General features: G+C 33.5%; 1 long non-coding RNA gene across 7 annotated transcripts; it reads right to left on the reverse strand.

The window, feature by feature from the left end:
* Window positions 1-1,751: 1,751 nt before the first annotated feature.
* Window positions 1,752-6,166, reverse strand: LOC113317710. 7 transcript variants are annotated; one of them, XR_003343881.1, is made up of 10 exons: window positions 5,815-6,166; window positions 5,656-5,692; window positions 5,486-5,523; window positions 4,204-4,504; window positions 4,057-4,117; window positions 3,795-3,904; window positions 2,943-3,063; window positions 2,579-2,766; window positions 2,256-2,332; window positions 1,752-2,084 (listed from the first exon to the last, which is right to left on the reverse strand). It is a non-coding gene; the product is annotated as an uncharacterized LOC113317710 (long non-coding RNA). The 7 variants fall into 7 exon arrangements; XR_003343882.1 differs by lacking the exon at window positions 2,943-3,063; XR_003343880.1 differs by having other exon boundaries at window positions 2,579-3,063.
* Window positions 6,167-7,095: the final 929 nt, after the last annotated feature.

Genomic DNA, 7,095 nt, shown 5'->3' on the forward strand with positions numbered 1-7,095 from the left:
CAAACTGTAGTTATTCCAATTTTCTGAAGAATTGGATAGCTTCTTTTGAGAGGAGGCAGTATGTGATATACCTTGTTTCTATTTAACTTTTGAGAAAGAAAAGTTATCTTCATCATTCTTTCTTTCTTTTATAAAAAATTTGAATACCTTGATTGTTGATTTTCGTAAACTATGCAGTCCATTGGAAATCTCTTTTACAAAGAATGAGGGTTTTATAGGAGATTTATTTTTCCTCTTCAAAAAATGTTTTGTGACAGAGAGGAACTTTTCTTGTTTCAAAGTGCTACAGGTTTTAAGATTATCCTGATAAATATGTGAGGGAATCACATGAGTAGATAAATTCTCGTTATTTTCTATATGATCCTTGTCGTCAATGTGACATATGAAATCATGATAAATTTGCTGAAAATTCATAGTCGAAGAAGTTCGATATGTTTTGTAAGAATCACGATTGATCAACTCCAATTTTAATTTAGACAGTTGGTATTCCAGATTTTCAATCCTTTTAAGTAAGGCTTCATTTTCAAGATGAGTTTCAGAGGAAGTAAGATTGTTTAGTATGGAATAGTAAGGATGTTAGGAGGACATACGTGATTATCAGCAAAGAGATTAAGAGAACCATCATAGACATCATCCTCTGTACAGTAATCAAGAGTATCCATCCATGCTTTCGTTATCTCATTTGTTTCTGTATCTGGAAAATTAGAATTATTTTGAATACTTCTATAGCACATGAAACTAGAATTGTTAACATAGTTTTTCGGAACCTTTTTATTGATTGACTGAGCTTTCTTTTGAGACTTTCTTTTTCTCTGTCTAAGAGATTTCTTCAGTTGTTGTATAAAATGTGACAGAGTCGAATTAAAGCAATTCTCATCCTTTTTTTCAGTCAATTTAGAACGTCGAGACTTACGATCAGATATAGTAACATGGTTGCTAATCTGCTAACGTTTCTCTCTTTGTTCAAGTTCAAGATCGAAAAATTCAACTTTCCAGTTAGGGTATTTCTGGATAAAGTATCAAGGTTATTTCCCTCAACAATGGCATGATTCTTAGAATCTTATCTAGATAGCAGGGATCTGAGAATTTTCACCACAATGTCATTTTCAGGAATAGTCTTACCCAATGCAGAAGATGCATTAACAATTTCAGACACTTTGTGATTAAACTCATCAAATGTTTCTTCATCTGCCATACGAAGGTTTTCCCAATCGGAATTAAGGTTTTGAAGCCTAGCTTCCTTTTCACTGGTATTACCTTCAAAAACAGTTTCTAAGATATCCCAAGATTCTTGCGACTTAGTGCAGTTTGTAACATGGTGCTGAAGATTTGGGATAATGGCATGTATGATCGTATTCAAGCCGTCGGAATTTTGCTTTGCAGCAAGTATCTTAGCAGGGCAGTATTCCACAATATTCTTGGGAACGTTTACGTTTCCAACTACCACAACGGGAGGATCATAGCCATTACACTAGTAGAAATTAAAAAAAAAAGTCTGTCAGAAAAAGCCTTACAATCACTAACAGGGACTGCTTCTGGGAGCCCTAAATCTGTAGTCTTTTTTTATCAAAACGACTGTACCTGGGAGCACTTGAATCTTTACAGAAACGACTACCCTGAATAGTAATTTGGTATGACTGATAGAAACAGACTTTTATATTGAACAAATTTTACAAAAAAAAATGAAAATGATTTTGCTGAATCAAGAGCTGAATCAGCTGAATGAAAAGTAAAATCTGAATCAGGATTAAATTAATGTTTACTTTAAACTGTATTAATCAAAAAATTACATTGATCGAAACTGAATTTCTTTTTTACAGTTTCCAACTAAGGACACTTCAAATGCATAAAATTTATTTTTCTATTACAAGCTTAACAACCAAAAAGTTGAAGGCAAGACTTCACCATCCATGCCTTCGTTTAAGGGATCAAAGTTGAAATCTACTTTCAATTGCAAGCAGGAATCGCAAACAGGTTGCTAGTTCAACGAGAAAGTATATGATAAATCAAGGAATGTCAAATGTGATAGCCAACATCGGAGAGGCCATCATGACCAACAGTTTGGCAGGACATCAAATCATTTTCTGCATAAAAGGGAGTTGGCTGTCAAATTAGAGATATTAGAGTGAAAACAACACCTTAATGAAAAACAAAAGTAAATGAAGAGAAAAGAAAGAGCATCACCCATAAAAAGAAGCATCTAACATTATCAGACGGGAACCATGAATAGATGCTTTGGATAAAACACCACATACCTTCAATTCTATGGTGTTGCAATGGCAAGTGCTTCCAATTTAGGGGATATACCAAAATTAAGATACCAGATACCAACCTACAATAGGAAAGGAAGAAAAGATCTGGTCCGTTAGTAGATTCTAAATGGACAAGGAGAACTGCAAACAAATATATCATATACATAATAAAATTTGTTGAATGAAGACTCATAAAGAAAGAAAAACCAGGGATGTACTGCTGAATCTTACTGTCGTTAGACTCTGTAAAAAAGAAATCATGTTCAGCAAGTACAAATAAATCGACCATTAATCATGTTAAGATCATTATCTATTAGTTTACAAACCTCGCAATTGTCGAGGGCCAGTGACTAGAGCACCGTACAATCACCATATCACTAAAAATTCCATAAATAGAATTCATCAGAGATTCGCAATTATTAAGTTCAACTTCTGGCAAACAATTGCATTTCAACACCAGAGTCTTCAAGGTTTCTTGCTTTTGCAACCACAACTTCTGAGCCAGAACTTTCAACTAGTACCAAATGAGCTAAGTCAGGTATAAGGACTAGTTGGTAAGTAAAAACAACAACATGGAGTCAGGTACAGAGCTGGAAGATATTAATAGAAGTAACCTCCTCAATGTATCAACAATAACATCACCATATTAAACAAAAACAACCAATTACAGGTTGTAAAAATTCATCTCACCACTTCAAACCCATAACTTGCATCAACCAGTAACAACACAACATAGGTATACTTTGCAGCATCAATCAGGACACTAAAATCATATCAGGGAGTTCCACAAATTGTAACCTTTTCTTTTCACCTACAAAACATGGACTTCCCAACTTACAATAGCATACACAAATGATTAATTTTATTCTTTAGCGGTGTCTAGAAAGCTAATCGCTCAAATAGCAAGAGTGTGTATGAACAAGCTGACTTCAAATGAAAGTTTCAAATGCAATCGCTCAATTGGTAAGTGAATGAAATAGTTGTTATTTTTATATAATCATCATCAAGCATTTACTTGAGCTATCAAACAACGCGATCTTAAATCTTGTGAGTGGTAAATTTCGAGTGATGCTTAATTCTGTAGAAAACAATAGGGATACAATACCCTATAACATTTTGAACCCACACCAAATTCTATTTTCCATTGAAATATAACAGACTCGAAACATATTGTATCCTTCTCTTCCTTCTAAGGACCAAAAAAAATAGTGGAGGACAACAAAACTACCTATTTATTCCAAGAAAATGGAATACAATAACTAGATAGCTTCGCGAGAAACCAAAATGAATAGTATAAACCTCTTTTGATATTCTTTTAAGCACTTTAGAAATGCTACTCATGAAATCTATCCTGCCACATTCATTTATCGACCTATTATCAGTTTTATATCAACCAAAAACATGTTTAATTACCCTCTAATCCCCATGATGCTCAAACAAATCACAAAGATTCTAACGTAAGTCCAATTGAAATATTAAACGGAAACACAATAAAAGGTGCTTGTGGACATAGTTTCAATAAAAATGTAATTGAATCCTTACTGAATGGAGATCGAAGAGTACTCATTAGAGCTCTGTTGCATATTACAATAACAACGAAAAATGTAACGGAGAGTGTTAGCCTTGGTAATATGTTTCTCCGAACTTTTTTTCTGGAAAGAAGTAAATACACAGATTTTTAATTCTGTTCAGTGATTTAGACAAATATATATGTAAACCAACTCAGTATGTTAACACACCTATAACCTGTAAAACAATTGAAAAAATATATGCACAAACAAAATGCAAGCTAAACATTAAATACCTTGCAGACATTTTGCTCTCCCTTTGCATTTCCTAAACGTCAATTGGAAGACGTTAATCACCTACACAAAACAATAGAAAAATCATTATAGGTTCTACAAAGCTTGATATATTGAGGGAAGTAAAAGAAAACAGCTCGTCACATTACCAATTACGCTTTCTTCACTATTGTAAGCTTCACTATCGTTGTTTGTCCGCTGTAAAGCCTCAGGCCATGGCTCACCCCCAGACAATAGACTCCCCTGACCATGACTAGGTGAATAGTGACCCTCATATGATGGAAGAGACCTATGCCCATTACTTGCAGATGGACTTCCATGACTGTCACCATCATTTGATGAATATCTTCGTGTATCAACCAAAGGACGCCAAGTAGATGCTGGATTTGTGCTAGGACTTGAAGCACGACGAGATCTGCTGCTACTTGCAGGACCCCTAGCCATAGTTATCTAATCAAATCAAAAAATCCATAATAAGTACCTTTTAGAACACATACACCCATATCAGAAATCAAACGCAGTACACAAGCTTAAAGAGAATCAGATAACATAATGACAGGGACATCCCATCGTTCAGATATTACCCTATGAATGTGTTTGGCTCATAATGAACCAAAAGCATTTTACGCATCATTTATGTTTAGATATTACCCTATGAATGCTAACTCCAGAGTTGATACTAACAAGAAAGTACGGAAACAGATCATTATATAAAATGTATGTAACTGACAGAACTGGTATCACCACGAGTAAATAACAACACTTCTGAAAAAATTAAAAATCTCAAACAACTTATGATGGAGAGAAAAAGTGAAGATTACAAGGTCCTACGCTATATGAGAAGCAGCGAAAATTTGATTGCATTCCGGTGCTAAAAAAAGATTAATAACCATTAAGATTGTTGTTAAAAGAGGGATGTTGTTAGCTCAATATACACTAACAAAAAGAAAAATAAGCACAATGGATATTGTGATTCTTTGCTTACTCGTTGAGTAAAATTCATCAAACCGTTAACCTAGATACATACTAGTGAACTAAAAAAAGTATAGAAATGCATCATGTCGGGGATATAAATTGATCAAACACTTAACCGAAGAATAATAAAATTTGAGAAAAACATAACACAATTCATCAAACACTTAACCTACTGAAATTAGTGAAAGTTGATTGAAACAACTTTGGATTCAGTAGCACAAATTACCAAATAGTTAACCTACTGAACATATAAAAAAAAATAGAATACTTATAGAGATTGAGTAGGACAGGGAATGCTTGAGCTTTCAACAGATACAATTTTTTTTAACAGTCAGCATCTAAAGAGAAATCCCATTACTTCAAATAAAAAAGAAAAACAAATCATCTAAGGATTTTATAAGAGAAAAGTAACTGAAATTCATATCATATCGAATCAAATCAGATCAGGTGTTATACCTGTAGTTATTTGATAAATCCAACTGACTTAAAGTCTTCTGCATTAAAAAAAATAACAAAAATAATTAAAACCTTGACAAAGAAATTGAAAATGGAAACATGAAAATCTAATACAAGATTAACTTGTAGAAATTCAATTCAGATCGAATCAAATGATGTATATGGTATACCTGAAGATAAACCCAACTACACTGGCCGGAAGGTATTCTACTTCAGAAAAAAAAATTGATTAAAACCCAACATCAGAAAATTGAAGAAAAAAATTTGTCAAAACCCAACATCAGAAAATTGAAGAAGAAAACAACAATACTGAAGAATCAATACTTTACCTGATAAAGATTGAAAATTAAAATAGGGTTTCACGAATAGGATTATGAAGTTATAAATATAAATAGGGTTTTCGGGAAAAGAAAAAAGGCTTTTAGATATGAAGAGAAATATGGCTTTTAGGGTTGTGAAGCTTGCTGGTTTGCTCTAATCAGATCATCATCTGAGTTTTTTCTCTGGAGCTCTAAACAAAATAAAATAAAGGTTGTCTGAAACTGATAAAAAAACGAGAAATGGTTAGATCTACTGTAATAAAAAAGGATAAGATATTTCGTTAGAAACGAGGAAGTTTTATCATCACCATCCACATTTTTCGAGGAATTACATCTGACCCTTCTTCTGGAGGGAAAACCCGGACAACTCCCGCCTAAAACTGGAACTATAAAAACAATTTCTTTCGGCAGACTTATCTGAAATCCACGTGGAAGAGTATTTGATTCCCTAATCTAGTCCCTTGCATTCAGTCTGGTTTGGAAACTAGGTTTTCCTGTCCATTTTTTTTTTATTATATAACAGTCTGTTTTCGAATGCCCAATATAAAAAGAAAGGCTTCAAAAGTCCTTTTTATAAAGCCCAATCAGACTTAATAATTCCATTTTCCACTAGTGTTAACAGCATATATCCATGACTGAAAATCACGTGCTTGAAGAAAAGCTCGCATATTAATTTTCCATCATAAGGAATTAGAGTCATCGAAGACAGGTGGTACATTTATTGAGATAACACCTCTGTCCATAGAGTCAGATCGCTACAAACAAAGACTTATAAGGTCTTAAACGTGTTTGCCTGCTCTGATACCAATTGAAAAAGTGGGGGTCTAACAACTACACCCAACAATTCGATTAGCAATCTGTATGGAAAAACTGCAATATACTTTCTAGAGAATCAACTAGACAGTCAGACTCAATCTAGATAAAAAGTATATCAAATAGTTTATATCTTAATCTCTCGATTTGATCTTTACTCAAGCAAATAGAAATCTGCGAGTCTTTATCAAAGAGAAATAACTCGGATGGTACCAAAGACCAATATCCAAGTCTCAATCAATTTAAATCAACAACCCAAAAGGTCTGATATTCTAATTGATTGAACAACGCACAACATGTATTATTTCAATTATATAAACAAATATAATACGGAATAGAAATAACACAGACACCATAATTTTGTTAACGAGGAAACCGCAAATGCAGAAAAACTCCGGGACCTAGTCCAGATTTAACACACTGTATTAAGCCGCTACAAACAATAGCCTACTGCAAACTAACTTCGGTCTAGACTGT

Source organism: Papaver somniferum, chromosome 10 (genome assembly GCF_003573695.1).
Source record: "Papaver somniferum cultivar HN1 chromosome 10, ASM357369v1, whole genome shotgun sequence".
Classification (NCBI taxonomy): domain Eukaryota; kingdom Viridiplantae; phylum Streptophyta; class Magnoliopsida; order Ranunculales; family Papaveraceae; genus Papaver; species Papaver somniferum.